The sequence below is a fragment of the Oncorhynchus mykiss genome, chromosome 27 (assembly GCF_057628025.1).
Source record: "Oncorhynchus mykiss isolate SJ-2025 chromosome 27, ASM5762802v1, whole genome shotgun sequence".
NCBI lineage: Eukaryota > Metazoa > Chordata > Actinopteri > Salmoniformes > Salmonidae > Oncorhynchus > Oncorhynchus mykiss.
The window spans coordinates 16,050,061-16,078,006 of NC_143048.1; the positions used below are offsets into that span (position 1 = coordinate 16,050,061).

At 42.5% G+C, this 27,946-nt stretch overlaps 2 long non-coding RNA genes across 9 annotated transcripts in view; one reads left to right on the top strand and one right to left on the bottom strand.

Annotated features, from left to right (window-relative positions):
• Positions 1-27,946, top strand: part of LOC149971244 (uncharacterized) — a 149,391-nt gene that overhangs the window by 90,306 nt on the left and 31,139 nt on the right. For 3 of the 8 annotated variants that reach the window (XR_016492670.1, XR_016492671.1, XR_016492673.1), the window contains 2 exons: positions 11,597-11,647; positions 21,292-23,084. The exons of 2 other annotated variants lie outside the window; for them this stretch is intronic. This is a non-coding gene — a long non-coding RNA (uncharacterized LOC149971244). Of the gene's footprint in view, positions 1-11,596; positions 11,648-21,291; positions 23,085-27,946 lie in introns of those variants that run through there. 3 more of the 8 variants (XR_016492674.1, XR_016492676.1, XR_016492672.1) reach the window with 2 other exon arrangements.
• On the bottom strand, positions 1,947-3,232 carry LOC149971245 (uncharacterized). The gene is made up of 2 exons (XR_016492682.1): positions 2,936-3,232; positions 1,947-2,169 (listed from the first exon to the last, which is right to left on the bottom strand). It is a non-coding gene; the product is annotated as an uncharacterized LOC149971245 (long non-coding RNA).

Here is a 27,946-nt window from a genome sequence, read left to right on the forward strand (position 1 = left end):
GGGAGGGAGGGAGGGAAAGCTGACTGACTCCCTGTAGAAAAGGCAGGAGAAGGAAGGGAGGTTGTGATCCTGGGTCTGCCTCTGGCTCTTTGAGTCTGTGTGCCACAGGGCTGGACATACAGACAGACAGCCAGGCAGTGGAGATGGAACAGATCTCACAGTGTCACTGGAGAACAAAAGCACTCTTCATCCCTATGCATCCTTCCATACATTTGCTCATATGGCTCTCTCCAGCCTGGCTGGGGTTCTATGATCCTCTTAGTGGTGTCCTTTCCCAATGCCAGACGGACACATTCCTCAGACGTTGATGACGATCCCAGATAACAATCATAAACTCATGAGGATAATTTTAGACTATACTAATCAATACCAACTCATGCTAATTGACATCTCTGGGGTGAGCGATTGTGGCTTGGAAAACTTTTGGCGCTGCTGTGCGTTGTGGAAGAGTAGAGACTGAGCGGCTGGGCTGGCTGAGGTGTGGATTAATGCAAGGCATTGGTGGAGGGCTGCCGCAGTAGTGCGTGAGTGGAATATCAGAGAGAGAGGGGAGAAGAGGGAGAGGGAGAAAATTTGCAAAGGGTGAGACACAGTGTCTTCTTACAGTAAATGAACACTCATAGGCTGCATGCACTCAGCGCTTATTTATTTCAATGCACATGGAACAATGTTTCCCCCCATCCTTCATTAGAATTGAGCATGCAGAACACTGTGAATGCTGATTGCTGGTTTGTTTTGAATGGGTATTCTTCAGTGTGTTCTGTTGTTGTCATAGAATTAGGAATGAGTCATTTAATAGGATCTATGTGGTTGTGGTGCTCTATTTGCTGGCTGTGTGTGAATCCCCTCCAGGAATCCCCTCTATCTGACAGCCCGGGCCGGGGTTATGCCCATGTCACGGTGTCAGCCTCAGGTTATTGAAGGGGAAGTGGAGACTAGGATTTAGAGAAGTCAGTTCCCACAGGATTCAGAGAAGTCAGTTCCCACAGTCGGTAACACTTTATTTTACGCCTACAGGTATAACAAATTACAATATGGTTGTAATGGTTGTAATGCATTATAAGACTTGTTATAAGCATACATGACCCCCTTAGTGTCTTATTATCATCTCATAATAATCCTGACTAAATACCAGCCATTGTAGAAATGTGGATACATAGATAGACATTATAAGCCTTGTTATAACACATGTTAATGACTCATGCACGCTAATAACAAGTTAACAAGCATTATCCCGGCAGTTAAATGTTACCCCAGTCACTTAACTGTTGTTTGTGTGTGTGTGTGTGTGTGTGTGTGTGTGTGTGTGTGTGTGTGTGTGTGTGTGTGTGTGTGTGTGTGTGTGTGTGTGTGTGTGGGTGGGTGCGTGCGGGTGCGTGCGGGTGTGTGTGTGTGTTTTATCTCCATGCTTGCGTTTGAACACTGAAAGTGATAGCCCACCCTCTATCACTATCAGTGTTCAGTACAGATCAACTAATACTTTATGCCATCATTGTTTTTCCTGGCGGCTTATTTTGGGATTGTCGCTCATTGCACACGCAATGCGTTGTGCATTGCTCCGTGCTATGTTTATTCACCTCAGATTGTTAGATGTGCTACGACATGGCTGTAATCCAGTGATATACTGTACAGCACAGTGACAGGGGGACACAGAAACTATAACCTGAACCATACTGTATCAATGTACTGTATGGGAGCTCAAATTCAAGTACACACACACATGGTCAATGGATATCGGCAGTGTGTGCCAAGCTCCCAAAATGACTTCTTATTTTCTATAAATCCAGGGCCTAGGCAAACTGCAGATTGGGTATTTATTTTTGGTGCAGGGAAGTCTTTCAAGAAGTGTGTGTGCATGTATGTGTGTGCGTGTGCGCATGTGCGTGTGTGTGTGTGCGCATGTGTGTGTGTGTGTGCATGTGTGTGTATGCTTATGCTTGTGTGGTTGTGTGAGTGTCCATGCTTGTGTGTGTGTTTGTTGGGAGGTGTGGGGTGTATGCGTGGGGGGAGAGAGCTAGCAGTAGGAGGACTGTGGTGTACCTGGACTCTCTCTCTCCAGCTGGGGAAGAGAAGCGTTAACGGAAGGGGCGAGGTTAAAAGGGGTGAAGGGGCTGGTGCACAACTCCATTTTCCCTTTCGCCGAATTTCCACAGTCTCTTCTTTCTTTCGCTTTTATTCAACAGAGTGAGTCAGTGAAAGAGAGCAATAGAGAGAGAGAGAGAGAGAGAGAGAGAGAGAGATAGAGAGAGTGAAAGAGAGAGAATCAAGACCATTTTTTTAAGAGTCGATCTTGGCTTTCTTACAAACAGATGTTGCCTGTCATTTGGCCGTTAAGCAGGCACCCGGTTAGAAGAGTACAGAGGTTTTACTGCCTGAAAATATTACTTCTTTCTTATTTGTCGTTTCATTATCATGATGAAAATCGAACTCTTATAAACACGGAAATCTGTCTTTCTATTTCATTTTTTTTGGTCTTTTAGTTCTCTCTGTCAGCTTTCCTTTCCTTCCTCTTCCTTCCTCTCTCTCTGCCTATTTTTCTTTGTCTCACTCTTTCTCTCTTTTCTATTGCCTTTTTCATGGGTTCGTTAGTTGCATGTTTGTGTTTTGTTTCCTTGTGGGCCACAGTGGACCTTCTGCCAAGTGCTGTAGGCACCCTGAGTAGAGAGAGAAAACATTTGGAAACAATAAAAAGACAATCGGTAAGTCATTATTAACCTGCTTTCAAGCTCGCTGGTGCTTCTTCCTCGTCTTCCAGCTCTCTCTCTAATAGTTTCTCCAACTTCACAGTTTCAACCGTCAATATAACTTTCTCTTTTTGTGCTGTTTCCACTATTCAGTGCAGCGATAGGGCCTACCTGTACCTACAGTTCCTGGCTGTGCGTTTTGTTTGCATTTCTAGGCATTACGAGGTGCTAATGACGTGTCGCATACCTACCTCTCTTTTAATCTCCCTGCGTTTCAGATTGTCTCCGTGTTGTTGTGTTTGCTTGCTGTCGAGCGACGGTGCTGGTGGCTGTAGTGATCCCTGGCTCTGTGCTCTGTTCTGTCTCTCTGAGAGTGTGTTCACGGTAGCACCCTGGTGTATTTAACCTCTCCACCCCCATGCAGGGGCGAGGGGCTCTGCTCCACTGGGTCTGATGCTAGGGCTTCTAGGGTGTGGTTGGCCCCCGCTGCCCCTTTTGTCCCACTATTCTCAAGGTGTCTTTTAACTTCTTGGCACAGCCCCACTAACATAATTTGAGGAACTAGGCAGCAGCTTCAAAGTCAAATCTGTTGATTTCAACTCAAGTTGAGGGAAACAAGGAGGAAACCAACTTTGGGCTCTGAAAGTTCAATTTAACTTATGTTTTCTTCTTTTTTAGGCCACTTGTCACTTCACAGCAACCCGTACAGGATTATCTGCTAAAATATCTAGCATACATCTTCATTTTGATCCATCACATTTTTTTTTTTGCATATTATATTTGTATCTATGAAGAAGTGGATGAATTATCTTAACAACCTCAGAACAGGTAGAAATTCAATCCACACTGCAACTTGAAGAATTTCTCTTTTGGTTTGTTAACTACATACTAGCAATGCTTACAGTATATTTATTCAATGTGATTTGTGTAGGAGGAGACACATTGGTCAACACACTGATACACCTGGAGTGAGGAATTTTAGTCTTAAGCTTTGTAGTGTTCGTGGGATTTAATGAATAACTCTTGCCTGGGGATGTGCTCTCACTGTTGTGAGCAGGCCAGTGAAACAAACAGCAGACTGGTTTGTGGGACTCAAGATAAAAAAAAAAAAAACAAGCAATGAAATATCATAAATATGGATATTGGAGATGCTTGCAGTTTAGCCGTCTTTTTGAAATATAATGTAAATTAAACACAAACAGCAGTGCCTCTTTGAAGGAGTTTTTCGATTGCAGCAACACTAATTTGTCTTCCTCCACTTAGTTCCGTTAACAACTAACAACTGAGGAAGGCAACGTTAATTATCTCCAAATGATGGAAATTATTGTGAAACAACCTTGTTCACAATCGCAACAGCTTGTCAAGTAAAACTTATATATATATATATATTTTTACAAATTAGTTGATTTACTATGTTCATTCTCTGCCCATGTAGGATGGGGACCACTCAAATCTGCAGATTTTATAGCTTATATTAGGTTGGGAGTGTCCAATTTGATTAGATATTTTAGCGTTTGGAGTAAAAGCAATGTATTTGTAGTAAATCTTCAGTGCTCACGAGAGATGTGTTACTCTGTTGTTTTGCATGTTTTATTGCAGTCAATACAATTGAATTGAGTTACTTTGATTGCTAGGTTAGACATTATTTTCTGGGAAGACACTGTACTGAACACGAGGTTTTTGAGAGTACATCTATGCCCAAATACTTGTTTGAACAATTAGTCTGAGTTGTAGTTATCTTATGTGCATGTTCTCTTTAGGTTTTAGAGTTTTATGAAAACAGACAATTAGAATATATGGCTAGAAATATAAACTAGTTAAACAGTTTACAGCAAAGGGGAGTGGATTTTTGAGGAGTTGGACTTTTCCAAACAGGAGATAAAACAGAGTCACAATCACTGATTGTAAGCCTTAGTGCTATCTGGGATCAGTTTTAGTGATAATACTGATCTGTGTGCTTGCAGTTGAAGAAGGAAACTGAATTATGTTTTATCAGATTGGGTTAGAACAACGGTCATGTTTTTCATCTTGCGTAAAGTATCTATTTCTGAATTAGTGGTTTGGAGTGCTTTGGTAATCTGTTCATAGCAGAAAAGGAAAAAAAATACAGAAAATACTGTCAATTCCTGTGCATATATTTTTTCAGTTCAGCACTCAAAACGTAAGCCCAGAGTGACACTTGAGCAATATGTCATTTTTTTTCACTATCAATGTGGCTAGTATGAAAACCTCAGCTGAAGCAAATGTGTTAAAAAGTAATCATTGACAAAGAGATATTGAGTATTATAATTGTTTACTTAGAATTGACTGTAACTTCGAATCATATAGGATTTAGTGTGATTAGACTTTTCCAAGTAATTATTTTTCCAAATGATGTGGCAGCCTTACTGTTTCCTAACGCATATCTTCTATGCTACATAATCAACTTGTCATTGGGAACGCTGATAATCTATGTCATAATATTGTCATAAACTAACAGGGGAGACTATATTCACTTAAGTCACTATAGTAACCTCATCCCTAACAACTGCAAATATAATTTATTGTAATTTCCATGACACCGCTGCAAGATTATGTTAAAACGTAGTTAATAAAAAAATCTGTCATATTTTTGGGGAATACACCGAGCACTGCTCAACATTAAATACATTAAATACTGGATGATAAAACAATTTGCATATCACCTTTTGTCATTAATAAATTAATCTGTTAACTTGTGTTATTATTCTTATTGCCTCAAGGTATATGACTAGTTTACTCCTTGTGGATACAATTAGTCACCATATCAAGCTTATCTGTGAGAATATATAAAATAAGTGGTTTCATCATGTTAATAGGTATTGTATACTCTTGACTCCTTACAGTAGATGGACCCAACGTATGGATGGAAGAAACCTGCCCACAGCCACAAACCCGTAGATCCGAACTTGTGCTAACTGACCTCACAAGCTTGATTCTATAGGTCTCTGTCTGTGTGGCCCATGCAGCTGACCTTCACCCAAACTGTTGCACTCTTGAATCCATGGATATTAGTGTTAACCAATAGGACGGCATACTTGAAGATCGTTCTTCAGTACTATACCGTTCCAGTTACTAAAAGGCTATTAGGTATGGTGGAATGTCTCTCCTCTACTCAATTTAAATATTGGCAATTTAGCAGATTCGTTTGCAGACGTTTTTATCCAAAGCAGCTTAAAGTTGACAGTGACCCAGTAGGCTATATTTAGTACATGTTATTGTGATCCGTGCGTGAATGGAACCCACAACCCGGGCATTGCCAGCAGCACCATGCTCTAACCCACTGATCAACTCGCTGTCATCGCTGTCCCCAAGACCCTTGCTACCCAGTGACTCCAAACTGCTTGCTCCCAGGCTGAGGTAGTAGGTTGTATAGTTGAGAATTACACCCCGGGAGATAACTGTACAGCCTCCTAGCTTTCCCTGTGGTGTGCACAACTCCTGCCCACTGGGCAGCCTACTGCAAGGAGCCAACAACCTGATGACTCGGCATCTCCAAACCTCAAACTGAGAGGTCAGGTTGAGAGAAATAGGGGGGGGGGGGGGCTGAGATAGAAGGAGTGCTCAACTCAACAAGTTTGGAAGTTTCCTCTTGTTAACCCAGGTTTTCTTTAGAAAAGTGCCACTTTATTTATGAAGAGTTTATAAAGGTTTTGTAAATCAGTAATAAACAGTTATAACTTTGTTGAAATTGTAGAATGGTGATTTATGGTATAGCTGAGACAAGCAGTGATGTGCAAGCTGAAGCACTCTGGCAAACTGAACAGTCTATAAACTACTTAAAAACCCTTTATAAAACCCTGCTAAATAGGATACCTTCATGTAAAGCCTCGCCAACTGTTTTGGTTGAACCATGATGACTTCATTAGGTCTGTCTCAGACTACTTGATATAGCCGCCAGGAGTGGACGGTCAAGAAATGGAAGACTCTTGATAATTCATCTTATTCCTTTGAGTGTCTTGAATATCTCTATCTGTCTGTTCACAGGGCTCAGAGATCCACTCTGTCTAATAAATGACTAACTAGTAGACTCTAGAAGAGTTCCAGTTGAGGTTCGAATCCCTTTTTTTAAAAAACATGATTTCATCGTTTTGTTTGTTATTACTGTAAGAAACTTGAAAGTGAGCGCGTTTAGATGTGCTATCATCTCCTCTTCCACATATTTTCATACACGTCAACTCTCTTGAGAGAGTACAACAGATGAGCAACACAGTCAACAGAAATGCTCCAGTACACCTTACAAAACAATAACCAAAAACTGTTAAGAATGATGCTGGCACTACTGGTAACGTAGACGTGTGTATTTGAGCCGCTCATCAAACATCGATGCATAAACTGTATAATAAACATTTACCATTCAGCTGTGATGGAAAGCCAAGCATGCACGGCTTTGTTGAGACCGGGCTCGCTCTACTGCTAATACACTCCGGTCTGAGAGTTACAAAGGACCTTTTACGTCACCACTACCCATAAAGGAAAGTACTGCGCCATATTTACCTAACACATTAACGTGAAACAAAATATGCGGTTCCCAAGATAATTGATAGAGAAATGTGACATTGACCTTTTAGATTTGAGATAAAAGTAGTGTCATTATTTCATATGTTCATAGAATTATTTCTTATTTCCACTCCTTCACTATCCTTTTGGAGGAGATTGCTGTGTGTGAGAATGTATAGGTCTGTAAGAAACCTGCCGTGTAGGCTATCACCTTCTCAGAAGTGTGTGAGAGAAGCTGCACTATGAGATTTGCTATTCCTTTGAAAGTTATAACAAAATCCCTGTACTGTATATATAATCTGTTGAAGCCTGCAAGCCATCTCCCTCCCTGTCTCCCAATTCAGGATTTGGAGGGTGCAGTTATTGGTTGTTGTAATAGAACAAAAGGCTGCCCCCTGTTGGTCAAACCACTGTGCTATCAGACAGTTGGATGCAGGTTTAGACAGTGACTGCCAGGCAAATGAAGAGAACAATGAGACTGCATCTCAAGGTTCAGATTTATCCTAAATGCTCAGTATAGTGTATGTGTGTGTCTTACTTACCTGTGAGTGTGTGTGCGCGTACACACGTGAGCATGTCCGTACATGCATGCCAGCATGTGTGTGACTGTGTCTGTGCGTGCCTTTGTGTGTGTGTGCCTATGTGAATGTGTGTGGTGTATGTGTGTGTGTGTGTGTTTGTGTGCTTTGGGGGTGGCTGTCATGGCCTGTGTGCTGTGTAATCTCAGCCTTGATGCACTAATCCAAACCAGATCTGTCTGTGTGTGTGTGTGTGTGTGTGTGTGTGTGTGTGTGTGTGTGTGTGTGTGTGTGTGTGTGTGTGTGTGTGTGTGTGTGTGTGTGTGTGTGTGTGTGTGTGTGTGTGTGTGTGTGAGGGTCCAGAGCACAGAGGGTTGCTCTGGCGCCGCTGCTCTCTTTGCTGCTAATCATAGCCAAAGGAAAAGAGATGTGACATAAAAACACATCAGCCCAGGACCTCCACTCCAAGTCACGTCTGTGCACGCAATCAATTTTCTCTTTTGATAATCACATGTCTTTTCAACACATTGGTTATCACCACACTCTGTTCTCGAACAGGTTATGTTTTAAGGCATTTACAATGGTTCAATTCTATCGTTGCTATGTTGAAGACTTGTTCAAGTGTAAAGTGTTGTCAAGGCAAGCTACCACATTGTAATTGTAGAAGCTACGGTAGACCAACAGATCGACAAAGATCTCTTACTTATACCTGAATCATGGATTTCTGAATTAGTGTTTGAATGAATGTTGTCACACAGTTCCGTAACAGACTTAGGCAATCACTGAAAATACCTCGGGGATGTGTTCGCGCCAACCATATTATTTATCTGTAGGATTTGATAGGGATGTGCTTAGTTGTCTATTTAATATTCCAACTTGTCTTTACAGCATTGCTTTTATCCATTTCAAACTTCCCTGCAGATTTTTCAATAGTGAATGTTCACCCTACTGTATGAATGGGGTGGCAGGTAGCCTAGTGGTTGGAGCGTTGGACTAGTAACTGAAAGGTTGGAAGATCAAATCCCTGAGCTGACAAGGTAAAAATCTGCTGTTCTGCACCTGAACAAGGCACTGTTCCTAGGCCGCCATTGAAAATAAGAATTTGTTCTTAACTGACTTGCCTAGTTAAATAAAATCATATTTTTCATTCGTCCTTCCCTTTACCCTGCCTGCTCCTAGTCCCCATAGAAATATAAAGTACCATTTCCAGAATTGCTGTTTCCAGCATCTATAAACCTGACTGACAGTATGTTGCTGTATGTTACACATCTGTTAGTGTTTAACTGTGACTGCCTCTGTACAGAATGCACCTTTGTTAAGCATTTATAAATAAAGACTTACACAACAAATAGAAGTGCCATCTTTACTGCTTTGACAGGATACTGTCCTCCTGCGCTTGTCAGCCTGAGTGACACATGTCAATCACACTCACCAGAGCCTACTCTGTTTCAGACACCTACCTACACAATATTGTGTTACCGTATTGTGCTACGTTTGATTGTGTTTGTGTTGTACACTTTGGTGTATGGTATGACACAGGCTGGTTTCTTTGACAGATCTGGGTCTGTGCTGACATACTGTACGTCCTTCATTGTTTATTTCTGAAGATCTTAATAAGAATCTAAAGTAGAGCACTGCATCAACTCCAATGAATCGTCAGCCTCCCAAGTGCAATGGCATTTTTGTTTGTCTTGTTGCTTGTATTATTCATTTTTGCATGAATTAATCAAGCCATGCTGTGTACAGACACTGTCCGTCTGTTAGTGTGTGTGTGTGTGTGTGTGTGTGTGTGTGTGTGTGTGTGTGTGTGTGTGTGTGTGTGTGTGTGTGCGTGCGTGCGTGCGTGTGTGTGTTTTTTTTTGCTGTGTGTTCTCGGCGCCTGTCAAAGCCAGTCTAATATTAGTGGCTCATTGATCGCTGGCTGTTTCTGGACGAAAAGATGGTGATAAATTCGGATAGCTGCGGTGGGGTGGGGGGCGCTCTCAAAACGCTAGCGAAAACGTAAAAGTGGTAGCATCAGGCTTTTTTTAAGTGATAGAAAGAGAGAAAACCGTCGGCACTGAGCCTTCATTGCAGTCCAAACAGGAGAATCCAATACAATGCACAGTCTGTGAGACAGCAGTCAAAGAGGATTGGAGATTAGTTGGCCGGAGCAGACGCGCCCAGAGAGGGAAAGATGAAGAGAGAGTGAGCAGAGAGAAATGAAGAGGGCAGTGTGGTCTAGGGAATTTTTTCTCTCCCCGTCGTTGAATTGAACCTACATTGTGTTGTACGTCGCCAGCCTCCCCCTCAGCTATATTTGTCCCTCCCCCATCATCTCTCCCTCGCTCTCTCCCCCTCTCTTTCCGCTCTCCGTATCAAAGCCTGGGGGAGCCAGTGGAGATTAAATGTAGCCTCTATAAGCCAAGCACATCATGTAGCTATGTTTCTATGACCTGCTCTCTCTTTCTGCTTTCTCTCTCCTCTCATTCTCTTTTTGAAGGATAGTGTTAATGATGTCGGGCATGTGTGAGGTAGTGAGGCAGTGAGAGAGAGAGAGAGACACGGAGAGGGAGGGAAAGTGAGAGAGACCGTATGAGACAGAGAGGAATACGTGCAAGAAGAAAATCAAGGAAAACAGAGGATTTGTTGACGGGAAACAGACTTGAATAAAACACTGAAAAGGTGGAAAAGTGAGAGGCGGCCGACTTTCTCATTCCCCCTCCTCATCTCCCTCCTCCTCCTCCTCCTCCTTAGCCTCCTCCTCCTCCTCCTTCTCCTCTCTTTCTGTCTCTGTCTCTATCTGTCTCTCCGGCTGATACATCAGAGAAGTGGGCCTCTTGTTTTAAATTATTACATCTGAGCAGGCAAATTACTGGATAATATTTCCACATTTTTTGGGAAAAGTATTTTTTCATCTCCTGCCATTCAGCAGGAATGCATGAAGACGAGAGCGGGAGACCTGGGATTCACAGTTTTCTCTTTTCCCTTCTTCCAATTTTGCATGTGTTTCTGTTCTGCATTGAGAGAGAGAGAAAGAGAGAGAGAAGGAGGGGGGTGAAATAAAATTGATCAATGTTAGCGAGGAAAGCAGAACAGCAGCAACATCCATTGATGCATTTGGTCTTTGAATTAGTTTGGATATTTTTGGGCTCTTGTGGCATATACGACAACAAACTGTTCATTTTCTTCTAACCTGAACTGGATATGAAATAGGGATATACAACTGAGTAAAGGCGGCATAGGTTAACAGCAGCGAAACAAAGTGAGTGAACGTGTGTGTGTGTGTGTGTGTGTGTGTGTGTGTGTGTGTGTGTGTGTGTGTGTGTGTGTGTGTGTGTGTGTGTGTGTGTGTGTGTGTGTGTGTGTGTGTGTGTGTGTGTGTGTGTGTGTGTGTGTGTGTGTGTGTGTGTGTGTGTGTGTGTTCCTCCTCTCCTCTCTCTCAGTGAGCCAGCAGACTGGTATGCTTCACTGGTGCTGTGGTCCTGGCTACAAGCGGTGGTAGGGCTCACTCTCATCCTCTCTTCTAACTCCCTGTTCTCTCTCCTTTTTTCATACCTGCTTTTTATCACCATCGCCATCTTTTTATTGTTATTCTGAACTTTTCCGTTCACTTAAACCCCCGGGAGTAGCCTCTCGTTTTCTCCGAGTCATTTCCCTCTCTCTTTCTGTCTGTACACGGTGGTTTCTTCATCAGCCTCACCACCCATCCTCTCTCCTCCTTCTCTTATATCTGTCCGTCGGTTCGCTTCGTCTCCCTGTCCTCGACCGACACATTGCTCCCCACTCGTGCCACTTTCATCCTGTCTGTAAAGCCTGCAAGATCTTGTCCGAAACCTTGTCGACATGAGTTTAAACCTGAGTTAGTTTCTCTCTCTCTCTTTCTCTGTCGAGCAGGCTGCAACAAGGGACAAGGGCTGGTGCCTCCTCATTACGAACCAGACCTGGGTAAGTTGATTGAAGCTGTTTTCCTGCCGCTCTCTCGTTTCTTTTCTCGATCTACGTAACTTATGGCTGTAGATTTAGACCGCCTGCCTCCCTTACACCTCTCTGTCTCAAACTGGTTGTGGAAGGTTCAGTGTGGATTCATATTCAACCATCCTCGTGCACATATCCAGATCATCGCTCTGCCCTCCTAATATTGAAATGAAACGAGCCACATGAATGTTTCAAGATAAACTGACTTTGTTTTCTTTTGCTTGGGTATTCTGTAAAGTAGTTTTGAGTCAGTGGCTGGTGTGCTGCTGAATCCAGGATTTCTGTCTGACCGTCCCTTAACAACTGGCAGCTGCAGCTTAGGAATAGAGAGCATGGGAGCTTAAGGAACCGAGGGCTAGCTTTGGGTTTACCTGGAGCATTTTTCAAAGTGCTGTATTGTTTCACCTGGGGGGGTGGGGAGAGACACAGAGAGGGACATAGGGAGAGAGAGAGAGAGAGAGAGAGAGAGAGAGAGAGAGAGAGAGAGAGAGAGAGAGAGAGAGAGAGAGAGAGAGAGTCGGTGGGAGGCGGGGGTCTCTCCAGAGGGAGAGAGAGAGGCAGAGGGGGGAGGGGGAGATTGGTCAATGTTGTGTCTGGCTTATGGTTGCACTTGTTGTATGTTATACAGACAGGGAGCCAGAGAAGGGGGCATGCATTGCCGATATACCTCACGGAAGGAAGCCTTTATTTTCATGGAAATCGTGTGTTTGTTTCTAGTCTATTTGGTACTCTCATGCCAGCATGATTCATTCGACTCACAGTCTGTCTGGGAGTTGAAATAGTACAACTATTAAATGTGCCTCTCGCAATCCCTGAGACCCTAACTTGTGACGTTGTGCTCTCATGTCCACGGGTTAGGCTCTCGGGAGCTGGGAGTGGTGCGCTGTCGTCCCGTCTGTCGCTCTCTCTGCAAGACAAAGGCATTTCAGACTGTCAAACGTACATAGACACACTAGATTGTCAGTGAAAGGAAATCGTCTGGAAAGAAAAGTGAAAAAAGGTTCGCTGGAATCAGGCGGCAGTGTATGTGGGGGGGGGGGGGTCGAAGGAATGCCGGCTCGAGGGTCATGTGACACAATGGTGGGTTGAAATCAGCTGAGGAATCTTTGTGGTGGGGTGGATGATGGAGGGGGGAACTTACGTTCAGTGAACACGTTTAACCCAACGTTACCAATCCTGCACTTGTGTCTGAGGCCCACAAAAAAACTCAACTAGTCACTGATCCTGTCTGCTCTGTTATTCCTTTGTCTTTCTTCTGGCGACGGGGAAAGTATTTATTTCTGTCCATGCCCTATTCTGTCTTGAGAGCAGCACAAAGTACTGTGGAGAGCGTGAACCTATAAGAGCTCGGTACACCTGTGTTTGACCTCATGGAACCCTCGTCTTCATGCACACACGCTCGCCGTGCATACACACGCTTGCCGTGCATACACACACAAGGTAGAGCTCTTTGTGTGCAGAGAGAGTATGTTCGCAGGTGTTTGTATATCAGAGAGCCTGTATGTTAGCAGTTATTACCATGTCACATTGATTGACTGTGAGTCTGTATGCTGTTGCTGTGCTGTATCGGATATATTCTAACGCTCTTTTTTTAACGGAGCAGCTAGCAAATTCTAGTGTGTCTGCAAAATGACTTGAAATAACGGCAAGTTTGTTGGGTTTGTACTGGCTTTAGGGACAGCAAACTGAACAGCGGCACACCCAGCTTCTGATAGCAATGGGGCTAACATGCGTACAGCTAACATACATCTTTTGTTTGCGTTCTGCCCTTGACTAGACATTCATTTTTACAGTCCTCATAACATCGTCTATTGTCAACAATGCTTGGTGTGATTAGGCTAGCATCATGCTAATAAAAGCACTGTGGATTCTCCCTCCCTCTGTGAGCCATGCTGGAAGGGTAGAGAAACTGTGTTTCAGAACAGCGACTCCATGATAGCCTCGGCCCATCCCCTCATTGCTGCACTGGCCCATCCCCTCATTGCTGCGCTGCAGGAGCATGTTCTTCCTCTCACTGCTAACCTCTTTGTGCTGGCTGTGTAAAATGGCACCCTTTCAGGACTCCTCACCAGTGTGGCAGTGTGCGTAAGGACTTAGTGCTCCAGAACAGTAACCCTCAGTCAGATATCCCTACACCGGCCGACGTGTGTGTGTGTGTGTGTGTGTGTGTGTGTGTGTGTGTGTGTGTGTGTGTGTGTGTGTGTGTGTGTGTGTGTGTTTGCAAACCTAAACTTATTTATTCTGTACTACTATAACTAAGTATAGCAGAGATGCAATAACAACAGCTGCCCCTGTGAGGTGTGTGTGTGTGAGTGAGTATGTGTGTGTGGGTGTCGTTAACTGCTAGCGCACTGCAGTGTGGGCAACCCTGGGTAAAAAGCAGTCTCATCCATGTACCATGTGGCACATTTAGCTCACCCCTGAGTCAGACATTCTCACCACTAGCTTTTTAACATAGCTCACCTCTGGGTCAGACATTCTCACCACTAGCTTATTAACATAGCTCACCCCTGGGTCAGACATTCTCACCACTAGCTTATTAACATAGCTCACCCCTGGGTCAATCATTCTCACCACTAGCTTATTAACATAGCTCACCCCTGGGTCAGACATTCTCACCATTAGCTTATTAACATAGCTCACCCCTTGGTCAGACATTCTCACCACTAGCTTATTAACATAGCTCACCCCTGGGTCAGACATTCTCACCACTAGCTTATTAACATAGCTCACCCCTGGGTCAGACATTCTCACCACTAGCTTATTAACATAGCTCACCCCTGGGTCAGACATTCTCACCACTAGCTTATTATCATAGCTCACCCCTGAGTCAGACATTCTCACCACTAGCTTATTAACATGGCTCACCCCTGGGTCAGACATTCTCACCACTAGCTTATTAACATAGCTCACCCCTGGGTCAGATATTCTCACCACTAGCTTATTAACATAGCTCACCCCTGGGTCAGACATTCTCACCACTAGCTTATTAACATAGCTCACCCCTGGGTCAGACATTCTCACCACTAGCTTATTAACATAGCTCACCCCTGAGTCAGACATTCTCACCACTAGCTTATTAACATAGCTCACCCCTGGGTCAGACATTCTCACCGCTAGCTTATTAACATAGCTCACCCCTGGGTCATTCATTCTCACCACTAGCTTATTAACATAGCTCACCTCTGGGTCAGACATTCTCACCACTAGCTTATTAACATAGCTCACCCCTGGGTCAGACATTCTCACCACTAGCTTATTAACATAGCTCACCCCTGGGTCAGACATTCTCACCACTAGCTTATTAACATAGCTCACCCCTGGGTCAGACATTCTGACCACTAGCTTATTAACATAGCTCACCCCTGGGTCATTCATTCTCACCACTAGCTTATTAACATAGCTCACCCCTGGGTCAGACATTCTCACCATTAGCTTATTAACATAGCTCACCCCTGGGTCAGACATTCTCACTACTAGCTTATTAACATAGCTCACCCCTGGGTCAGACATTCTCAACACTAGCTTATTAACATAGCTCACCCCTGGGTCAGACATTCTCACCACTAGCTTATTACATAGCTCACCACTGGGTCAGACATTCTCAGCACTAGCTTATTATCATAGCTCACCCCTGAGTCAGACATTCTCACCACTAGCTTATTAACATAGCTCACCCCTGGGTCAGACATTCTCACCACTAGCTTATTAACATAGCTCACCCCTGGATCAGACATTCTCACCACTAGCTTATTAACATAGCTCACCCCTGGGTCAGACATTCTCACCACTAGCTTATTAACATAGCTCACCCCTGGGTCAGACATTCTCACCACTAGCTTATTAACATAGCTCACCCCTGGGTCAGACATTCTCACCACTAGCTTATTAACATAGCTCACCCCTGGGTCAGACATTCTCACCACTAGCTTATTAACATAGCTCACCCCTGGGTCATTCATTCTCACCACTAGCTTATTAACATAGCTCACCCCTGGGTCAGACATTCTCACCACTAGCTTATTAACATAGCTCACCCCTGGGTCAGACATTCTCACCACTAGCTTATTAACATAGCTCACCCCTGGGTCAGACATTCTCACCACTAGCTTATTACATAGCTCACCCATGGGTCAGACATTCTCACCACTAGCTTATTATCATAGCTCACCCCTGGGTCAGACATTCTCACCACTAGCTTATTAACATAGCTCACCCCTGGGTCAGACATTCTCACCATTAGCTTATTAACATAGCTCACCCCTGGGTCAGACATTCTCACCACTAGCTTATTAACATAGCTCACCCCTGGGTCATTCATTCTCACCACTAGCTTATTAACATAGCTCACCCCTGGGTCAGACATTCTCACCACTAGCTTATTAACATAGCTCACCCCTGGATCAGACATTCTCACCACTAGCTTATTAACATAGCTCACCCCTGGGTCATTCATTCTCACCACTAGCTTATTAACATAGCTCACCCCTGGGTCAGACATTCTCACCACTAGCTTATTAACGTAGCTCACCCCTGGGTCAGACATTCTCACCACTAGCTTATTAACATAGCTCACCCCTGGGTCAGACATTCTCACCTCTAGCTTATTAACATTGAAAGTCTAACATGTTTTAAATCCGCATTGTCGATTCACACACAATGGTTCGGTGTGGTTCGAGGGGAGAGTGAAATGTGTCAAATGTAGCATTTATTTTTGCAGCAGACACTGTGTTAGGATATAGCGCTATAAGGTGTAGATTTGCACTGTAAAGGTCTAGTCCAGGTAACTGTCTCGTCTTTGAGAATTTTTTTGGGTCGCTCAACGCACTAAACTGGGTTTCTATTGGAAATCTCTATTGCTCGTCTGTTGTTGCTAGAGCTCTCTTCTTGCATAAAAAAGGGAAACCTATTTCGAGCCTCCGCCTCAGCCCTGTGACAAACAGTTTTATTTGTTCAGCTTGGTATGCAAACAGCAGCGCTGAGGCGTCTCGCCCCGATCTGAAGCGTTGCAGTGCAGAGAGACAGAGCTGTCTGGCTACAGCTCCATTGTCGGATTGTGTCTAGCTCAGCCTCACAGCCCCAGCCTGTTCACGTTGCTTCCCTATCACTGCACTGGGGCACGCACACACACACACACACACACACACACACACACACACACACACACACACACACACACACACACACACACACACAGACACACACACACACACACACACACACACACACACACACACACACACACACACACACACACACACACACACACACACACACACACACACACACAGGCCTGAGCCTTCTTAAGGTGGACTGGGCAGTAGGACATTCAGTGTGTGTGCTGTACGTACGAACGTGTGTGTGTGTGTGTGTGTGTGTGTGTGTGTGTGTGTGTGTGTGTGTGTGTGTGTGTGTGTGTGTGTGTGAGTGAACAAAGGGTTCTGCACTAGGGCTGTTCAGGTGGCGCAGACAATGTTGACGTCTCCTTTGTATCTCGCCTGGTGACGCCTATGATACCGGGCAGAAGATACTGGTACCGACTAGCGAGTAGCGTGTACTGGGCCAGGAGTGTCCTTTGTGCCAGCATCTTTGCTCCAGAACACGCAGGAGTTTACAGTCCCCATTCCGCAGTTTCCGCCACTCCCTGGAAACACCCTTCGGTTGCTGCAGTTCTACTTGTAGGCTATTGGTACACATGCTACACGACTCTGCATAGGCCAGTGTGGAGAAATAGGCTTGGAAATATCAATAATCGGATAGTGTGAGGAGAGTTGATGAGCTGTGCTGTAGAGCACTTGTGTGTAGTCTGAGAGCTGAAACAACAGGTTAATGAGACAAGATGGCGCAGGCAGCCACAAATGGATCCTTGCACTGCACTAGAATAAGTGTGACCAACTATAAGCTGCACCAAGTTTCAAGTTGTATTAGTCGTATGTAGCGGATACACATGGTATACAACGAAATGCTTACTTTCAGGTTACTTCTCGACAATACAACAACTATAAGAAATAATAAAAGATAAGAATATGAACATAAGGTACATGGGTCAGTAGAATAATATTAAGATTTTAGCCTAAAAGTAAAGCTACGAACAATGAAACCAGTACAATCAAAAGGTGGCAAATGACTAGTACAGTTTTGTGGTATGAAGGGGAGTGGATACTGACGCACTTGTAACTGGATTTGAGGATGAACATTTCGGACAGATATTTTTTTTTTCATGGACCAATAAGTAGGGTTGTCTGGCAGCAGCAGCTTAGAGTATCCTCCCAGTGCTCTCTCGCTCTCTGCAATCAGGACAGCTCAGACTTAGAATCACTCTGTTGGAGCCCAAACTCAAAGAATTACAGCAGGGAACCTTTCTTAACGTCCCTTTTAAGTGGAGGGTAATTACATTAGGGGCCTTTGTACACAAGCAGAAAACATGATGGTCTGCAAACAGAGAGATCAGCACTGTCTCTCTCTCTCTCTCTCTCCCCCCCCCCCCCCCCCCCTCTCTCTCTCTCTCTCTCCCTCCCTCCCCCCCTCTCTCTCTATCTCTCCCTCCCTCCCCCCCTCTCTCTCTCGCTCTCTCTCTCTCTTTGTATTCACACACACACACACACACACACACACACACACACACACACACACACACACACACACACACACACACACACACACACACACACACACACACACACACACACACACACACACACACGGCCCAGCTGTGTAACTAGTTTATTAGATAATGAGCAGGTAGGAGAGACAGTGTCGTCTACTTGGCCATCTGTGAGGGCACCTCCCTGTTCAGGTTAAATGAGCTTTAGGATTAAACACTCCCACCACACTATGTGGATTAATCACTACTCAGGACTAATCGAATTAATCCAAGAGGGATATGTCACCAGTGTATGCCAACAGTCGCCAACAGTCTCCTCTAACCTCATGGCACCCTATTCACTTTATAACACACTACTTTTACCTAGAGGTCACCCTATTCAGTCCCATACTTTTGGCCAGAGTCCAGCCTGTTTCCTATCTAGTGCATTCCAAAGGCTCTGGACAAAAGTGGTGCACTATATAGGGACTAAGGTGGTATATCAGATATGGCCTGTCTCCAATGTGATGTGGAGGAAGAGGGAAGGCTTTCCATCCTCTTACAGCATCTGAAGCCACACAGTGTCTCATTTAACATATTCTGGTCAAGTCAGGTCTATCAACAGCGAGAGGAGCCATGGAAATCCCCCTACTTAGAGTCAAGAGAACGATTGGTTGATCCTCTTCTCTCCTTCTCTTTGTTCTCTTTTTCTCTTTCTTTCTTTTCCTTTTTCTTTCTGTCTGCTGATTGTGTCCCTCCTCTCTCTCTCTCTTTGTCTTTTTCTCCCTCTCTCTCTCTCTCTCTCTCTCTCTCCCTCTCTCTCTCTCTCTCTCTCTCTCTCTCTCCCTCTCTCTCTCGTTCTCTTTCTTTCTCTCCTATTTCTCACAGGCACAGATACAGACCCAAACACACAGACAGACAAATACACACAACCAACATTCTCCAGTCTCTCAGGTTTAACCCTGAGAGGGGCATGTGTAATTATTGTGATTAATGGATAATCTATGATGGGCTTTATCTTTGGATTCATCTACACAGGTGCATTCCCCTATGGCTGTCCCAAAGAATAACCCTTCTGTACAAAATATAGCCACTATCTTGTGTGTAAGCACTCTTTCTATTCATGATCTGAGCTACTGTTTTATCTGTTGCAGATTTCACCAAGTCGATCTCAAACCATATCCTTTATCATAGAAACATAGAAGTATGGTTTAGATTAGCACCCAGTCTGAATTGCCCTTATTGAAATCGTTCCGATTTTATTTTTGAATCATTCCCAAAAAATGTCTTCAATTGACCTGGTAAACTATACATGTGAAGATCTGTTTAGAAACACTCCTAAAAACCATTCTCAGGTACTTTGTTAACCATTAGTAAACATATCATGTGTGTGTAAACCATGAACGATAACTTTACTTACAGCCAGAGTGTATAATGCTTCATCACTTGTTCTAAGAATAATGAGCCCTAGGGCCCTGTTTAAGCGCAATCATTTGACATGCCTGGATTTGAACATTTATTTAAAGCTTTTTCATCAAACTGTTCTTTTTTTATGTCAGATGGTTTGGACAATGCCTTATTATAATATTTATAATATGCTATGTATTTAATATGCTGTAAAAAAAAATGTATTTTTTAAATACAGACAAAAAAAAAGCTGTTATTTGGTCAGAATAGCTTACTATTGTTTAATAGAGTAACAACGACCTACAAATGTTCAGCAAATCATTAACAGGTGATTTATAAATGATATATAAATGGCTTTTAAATTAACGTTATTATAAAGTGTTAGCATCATTTGCCTTGCAAATACAATACCCAAATTCCCATTTTTGATGAGAAAGAAAGCTGTTTATTACTGAGAATGTGGGATGAATGTCTCCTGTGTGATTGTAGTAGAACCTACAGAAAATAAGACATTTTAAAGATTAATGTTTTAGGATCAATTATAACTAGCTATGAGATCAAATCAAATGAACGTATTTATTTACTACTATGAATGGTTAAAAATGAAGGCATAAGCTACGAATGTGTACCTTATGATGCTGTTAATCGGTGCGGCTGTTTTTTAGTCTGCTGCTGTGCTTTTGTTACACAGTTTTTCCATACAGAATTAATAAGAGTTGGCAAGTGGCCCTTTTTCTCAGTTCTTTAAAGGGAAATCCCACATGCCACGCCAACGGTGAGAACAACGTTTTGACATCTCTGTCTCACACATATTAGGAGCACAATTGTCCCAGCGTCGTCCGGGTTTGGCCGGTGTAGGCCATCATTGTAAATACGAATTTGTTCTTAACTGACTTGCCTAGTTAAGTAAAGGTTACACAGGTGTGTGTGTGTGTTTTAAATAGGGCTGTCAAAGTTAACATTCATGTTATTTTGGTCATTTAGCAGTTGCTCTTATCAAGAGCAACTAGAGTTAAGTGCCTTGTTCAAGGGCGCACATCGACAGCTTTTTCACCTAGTCAGTTCAGGGATTCGAACCAGTAACCTTTCAGTTACTGGCCCAATCATCATAACCATCAGGCTACCTGCCGCTCTAACACATTAACAACGAGTTAACGTGTGATATTTTTAATGCCATTAATTCTTTGACGCCGTAAATCACATCTCCATTTCTTCACCTCACAGATCCCTTTAAGCACACGTGTTTCCGCATGGACCCTTTTAAGTGCAACACACAAAACGCTGTGTGCAGTCAGTCTCGGCAGAGCTGGCTGTCTCTATTGTGGTGCTTAAACATCCACTAGCCTCTTGAGTCAACTAATTTCCCACAATGATTTGAATCAGAACAGGACATCCATTCCATTTCGCTACTGTTTTTGTTGTAGTTCTCAGGTCAAAAGATTTAACTAAATGATCCCAATTCTAGTAGCAGCTTGTGACTAGTTAATGGATAAGTAGCCTAGGCTAGATCTAATAGCTGTATTATATATGAACTCAGACCTGGCTGACCCGTTGTTATTGTCTTCTGTGGAATTCATACAATTGTTGGACAGGTTTAAAAGCTCTTTGTTCTTTGTATCCATAGACCCAGTCGGTATCAGATGTGGTGACCCCACTTGGTGACCCTGCCCGCCTGTGGGGAAAACAACTTGTGGTTACCATGTTGGTTCACAGCAAAAACTTGACCTTTTTCAAATGTATTTTTCTTGCTGTCTGCTTGTTTTAGTCAATTACAAAACTACATTTAAGAAAAGTACAACATGTCTAAAGATGACTTTTCAACATTGCCTGCTCCCGAGCGTTCTCACTACTTAGAAATACGTAATATTGTATGTTGTAGGGGTTCCCTCATGCCCCTTTTCATGATGGTGATTGCAGCCATGTGAGTGCTAGCTAGGTAGCGACCGGAACATTAAGCTAGCCAAGACCAACAACACAAACAAAAGGACTATACTAAACAAGTTAAATGTCTTGCCTGTGATGAAATGTTTTCCACACACATAGCTACGTATAGTCTCCTTGGACACCGCGTCCCCACACTTCCCACTCTCCCACTCTGAATACCCTGAAGCCTGAAGTGTGTGTATGTGCTGTGTGCAAGTGTTAAACTTCAAGAACATTGACAAGAGGCAGTAGGCCTACTTAAACATTGGGAGCATTAATAAGCTGTATGTTACAGTGACTTTTGTGTTGTTTATAGTGCCATTAAAAAAATTCTGATGCAGATTATTTTGTGTTTCTTTCCCTTACAATCAAAACATAGTATGCCTGTAACTCAATGCATAGGAAAATTGTTTATTTATGGCCTAATCTGAGCTAATTCTAAAATTGCGATTAATTAAGGGATGCCATTAAGTCGATTCATTATTTTAATTATTTGACAGCCCTAGTTTATGTTGTACCCTGTTGGGTTAGGGGAAGGGTTAACTGCATTTAAACTGCAGTGATTGATTACCCATTGACAGGGCATTATAACACTTAAACTTAAACTTTAAGATATGAAGATAGACTAGAAAAAACAATGCCAAAATATCAAGTCAACCGTGTTGATATTGTTGAAAATGTTGTTTTAATATAATTTTGAGATTGGATAGGCCTACCCATTTAGATGAGATGTTGCTACACTGAGTGTACAAAATATTAGGAACACCTGCTCTTTCCATGACATAGACTGACTAAGTAAATCCAGGTGGAAGCTATGATCCCTTATTGATGTCACTTGTTAAATCCACTTCAATCAGTGTAGATGAAGGGAAGGAGACAGGTTAAAGAAAGATTTGTAAGCTTTGAGACAATTGAAACATGGATTGTGTATTTGTGCCATTCGAAGGGTGAATGGGGAAGACAAAAGATGTGTCTTTGAACAGGGTATGGTAGTAGGTGCCAGGCACACCGGTTTGAGTATGTCAAAAAACTGCAATGCTGCTGGCTTTTTCACATTCAACAGTTTCCTATGTGTATCAAGAATGGTGCACCACTCAAAGGACATCCAGCCAACTTGACACAACTGTGGGAAGCATTGGAGTCAACATGGGCCTGTGGAATGCTTTCGACATCTTGTAGAGTCCATGCCCTGATGAGTTGAAGCTGTTCTGAGGGCAAAATTAGGTGCAACTCAAGAGTAGGAAGGTGTTCCTAATGTTTTGTACACTCAGTGTATACCATATCAGGCTTGGTTTCTCAGGTTCTATGTGGGGGAGTTTTTAAAATATATATCTTACAGGAAACCACCTATTTACAATGATATAATTGTCTTTCTCTTTTACATGTATACTTTTCAGAATATCTCACATTGATCATGTACTGCATGTAAACAAAACAATTTACAATTGCATTTGCAACGTTCCTATTTTCCAACAATAAAGATTATGAAACATGTGTCTTTCTGTTGTTGTTGTTTTTGTTTGAAGTTATTCTGACATTGTCTGACTTGGGAATGGAAACACAGGAATGGGAATGGATCTATGAGACTTCATCAATTATTTCACTAGAAATACAGTATAATACCAGTGGTAATAGGGCTGGGGAATAACATGTGAACTATCCCTTTAAGTTAACACACAATGGGGATGCTGGTCAAGTATATCCAAGTCTTATGATTGTGAATACAAACCTGACCATATGCACTGTAGTATACAATTGTATATGAATAAACATTTCATCCCCGAACAGCTCATAAATAGGCTGTTGGAAGCATTAGTCTTCCGGACACAGATCAGACATTTTGTACCCTATGACAGTGTGTAGGACACGCTATTCACATCAGCTCATACTGTATTTCAAGAGATGCCAGCTATGTATAAGAGGAGTGTGTCTTACCCCCCCATCCCCCCCCCCCCCCCCCCCCACCCCACCCCCCCCCACCCACCCCCCGCAGGGACGGGACAAAACAGGAAGCTGCTCTTTTGGACACACAATGGCCATAGCTGTGTCATCCTCAGTCCTCTGCCGTCGACCAAAGGATTAGTCTGAAACATAATGGGAAAATAGACATCTTTGTTTCCTTCTCGTGTTGCGTCTCTGTACTGATGCCTCACTGCGTCGATGAGGGTTTGGTTGATGCCATTTTACTGAAGCTCACAGCTATAATGCTTTACTGTTTGTTTATTATTTGTAGTTAGCATGTATGTCTTGTGTCGTGTCATAAGGCGCATATATCTGTTATATAGCCAGCATTCTCATAATCACTGTTATTTAGTCAGGATCATTAGCAGAACAATAGGTGCTTATGACAAGTGTTGATATTAATTATAAGGTAACACTTCACTTGACACTTAGCATCATAACACTGTCATGACCCATTTATTTACCTGTTGTGACACATATTGCTTTATTTTATGGCTGGTTATGACACCAACATAAAAGTGTCAAACCCCACATTTATTCAAATGTGTTTTTTCCCTGCCAGGAAGTTTAAATCCGTTGTTGTTGTTGTAAGGAATTTTTTACAGTCATGTTTTTAGGCATCATATTTTAAATAACTTGTAGAAAATACACTTTATGACAATGTCAAGAAGCATTATTACTATACTGTGTCACTTTACTTGGACTAAGAAAATACACTTTATGACACTGTCAAGAAGCATTATGACCATCATAATCATATAAGCCAGATAGGCCTATCACGTACATGCCCTTATGTCAGTCATCAGTCACAAAGAGGGCGTCTTGTCCTGCTCCTGAAATCTGCTCCTGCATTTCTTTTTTTATTTTTCTACATTTAACCTTTAATTAACCTTTATTTAACCAGGCAAGTCAGTTAAGAGCAAATTCTTATTTACAATGACGGCCTAACCCGGACGACACTGGGCCAATTGTGCGCCGCCCTATGGTACTCCCAATCATGGTCAATTTTAGAAAATGTTACGTGACATAAAAACACTGTTGACAAGTAGGCTATGGTGTAATGGAATGTTTTGCCTTGTGTGGTAGGTTTTGTGGGTTTTGACACTCTTATATAGGTGTCATAACGAGCCATAAAATAACTACCGTGGTAGGATTTTGAAACTATTATGTAGGTGTCATAACCATCCATAAAATAATGCAATGTATGTCATAACAGGTCTAAATATAATGTATGTGTCATGTCAGTGTTATGACCATATTATGACAGGTGATGACAAGTTATGACAGCTGTTATGACAAATTATTACATGGTTGTGGCCATGTTATAATGTGTTATGACGCTAGGTGTCAACTTACTGTTACCAATAACAATGATTATAATATTTGTTGCATGCTTATATTTGTCCTATTTCACACATGTGCAAGTGTGTATTAATACACGTGGGAATTGGTCATGTGATTTTTGCACATCCCAACCCACCCTGAGACACCCTTGGAGAGTGTGGTCATAGCCAAAGAAATCTTGATATTATACAGCATTATAGCTGCATCCTAATGCATTATACGGTATTATAACAGCATCCTCCTAATGCATTATACAGCATTATAACTGCATCCTAATGTATTATACAGCATCATAACAGCATCCTCCCAATGCATTATACCTGTTGTCTTTGAGTGAAGAGTTACCAGCAGTTTTCCCTTCTGGAAAAGTTGATCATGGAAGAGGAGAAGCTATAAATGCTAAGTTTATTAATGGTCCACCTACTCCAGTATTATCAGTCAATACAAAAAAACATTCAAACATTATTAATCAAAATGGTGTTCTTTTTGTACAAGGACACTACAAACAAATATAGGATGCACTGCTTTTTCTTTTACCGGACAAATGAGGGTTGATACACTTAAAGAGGAAATACATTTTGAAGATGGAAACGCAAAAATAAGCAAATACATTTGAATACTATCTATAATACAGGGCACGATTGATTGATGGTTTCATTTGTTGGAGAGATGGAGAAAATCTGCACGTGCAAATTGGCACAATGCATCAACAAGGCACCCAGGGCTGTACTTGATGTACACCTTCTGATGACAATATGTTTTGTATTGGCGTGCATATTAAACAGTGTAATTACTCTAAATAAAGGTTCTCTTAGAAAAAGAATCAGCACTTTTTTTCTCCTCTCCTCAGCAGACATGTTGGATGTAATTGTTTGTTTTATACTCTCTCCTTCCCTCTCTCTCTTTCTCCTTCTCTCTGCTTATCCCTCTTTCTCTCCCCCCCTCTCTGTCTCACTCTCCCTCCAATGGCTTTTGGCCTACTTTCTGCAGCAGAGAGTTTCAGTGTGTATGGGTCCTGGATATTGAGAGAGAGAGAAAGGGGGATAGGGAGATGGAGATAGATAAAAAAACAAAAAAACATTGCCTCTATATACCTTTTCATGTTCCTGCTACTTTCATTTGAGAGAATATCCCACAGTGCATATTCCATATGCGTTATGAGGACGGTGGTGCAGGAAAGCACAGCTGTGGTCTGGTTATTGATCATAATGTATGTACAGTATATCATTTTGGTCTCGGCACATACATTTTGATGTTCAGTGACTCTTAACTTTTGTTGTTGTTAAAAGCAACACATTTTGGTGAATGCCTTCATCGGGGTATTTGCAGGAGGATCTTATATGAACATGAATAGTTATATGAATTTAATGATCCTGAAAGCTATATCTTAGCAATGTGTTTGAAATAGATTCCGTTGGACCGTATGGATTTTTTGAACTCCTCCAAAGCCACACCACAGACAGCATCCAGCATCCACTCCTCGATGAATATGTTGAAACTATATCTTCCCATTGAAATCCAGTGTATTGTCATCCCGCCTAGCCGTCTGGTCTGAGCCACTTCTGGATTCTACATACAACATTTTTTCTTTCTCTCACAAAACCGTTGCTGCAATGAAATTGTAACAATGCCATTGAGTTGGAGGAGCCTGCCAGAGTAAACCCATTGACCTTGAGGAAGCAGCATGGCAGCCTCTTGAGCGGGTGCTTGGAGTGCAAGCCTCCTCCTCTCCTCTTCTCCTCACAGACCCACTGTCCTCTTGGAGTGGAGAGAGGAGAATGTTTCCAGCTGCTTCTGCCTAGCCCACCACCACCCAAGCCCCCTCCTTCGCCCCTTCGCCAAGATGATACTGCAGCTACTGCATATGCTGTGGGCTTCCACTATGGTGAAGAAATATACAGTATATTATTATAGTGTTCTACTATGTTGACCTTTAATGGGCTGTCCATGTCTTTAGGTATTTAGTTATGTTATTTAAGTGCAATGTGACTACTATCAAACATTCTGCAACCAACAATGTAAGTTAGCTTGACGAAGCTGGCATCAAGGCTCCGATGAAGGCTATTCATGCCTATTGTTTGTTTGTCCCTTCAATAAATCTATCATATTCTCCCGACTAGTCACCAGTTGAAGTGTCCTGGGTTAAGCAATGTTTTTTGGAGGTGTGTGCGTGCGTGCGTGCAAGTGTGTGTTGGTCGCAGGGGAAGGAGGGTTACTCTGAAAAAGCAAAGCTATCCATTTCAAATTGAAATGGTTGCTTCCTGTTTCATAATCATTCCCACCTTGGTTCCAGACACAATGCATTATGGGTCTAACAAACGGCAATGGGAGAGGGACGTGACGTTCTGATGAACCAGAAACTGCTCAGTGACTTGGCAGTTTTTAGTGAATTATAAATATTTGGCAACATTTTCACCCATCCATGTGTTGTGTCTTGATATTATTCAAATTCCCCCCTGCCCCCCAAAAAGTACTTTTGAATCTCTGCCAATCATGTTGGGCCTGAATCGTCATACACTTGTCCCTTTCCAAAACTAGTCTGCTGGAATTCTCAGTGTTATTTTTAAGGGACTGAAAATGCTAAACCGAATGCTGTATATCAAACAATAAATCCTTCATGGCCTTGATATGAATGAGATCCTGTCTGTGATATGATGAAAGAAAAGGGGTGGAGAGCACATATTTGTATAATTCAATTAGGATTGAAATATCTGACTTTTGAAATACACATTTAAAGATAGGCATATACCAGTTTTGCAGTGGAGCATTGGGCACAATTATGGACATGGGATTGTTAACAATAGGCAACAACAACAAAAAATACAGTGGAACATCAAAGATACAAACGTGCTGGGATTGGAGGTTGTCCTGAAAATGTTTCATTTTGAAATGTACAGTAAAACCACATCCACCCTTCAAAGAAAATAGACATTGCATATGTACATGTATTTTCTAACCATATAGGAAGATACTCTGATAACATTTAGGTTGGTCGGTACCCTATAGTTATTCTGTTTTGTTGTTTGCGTTTAATCATCAATGTCTTGGTT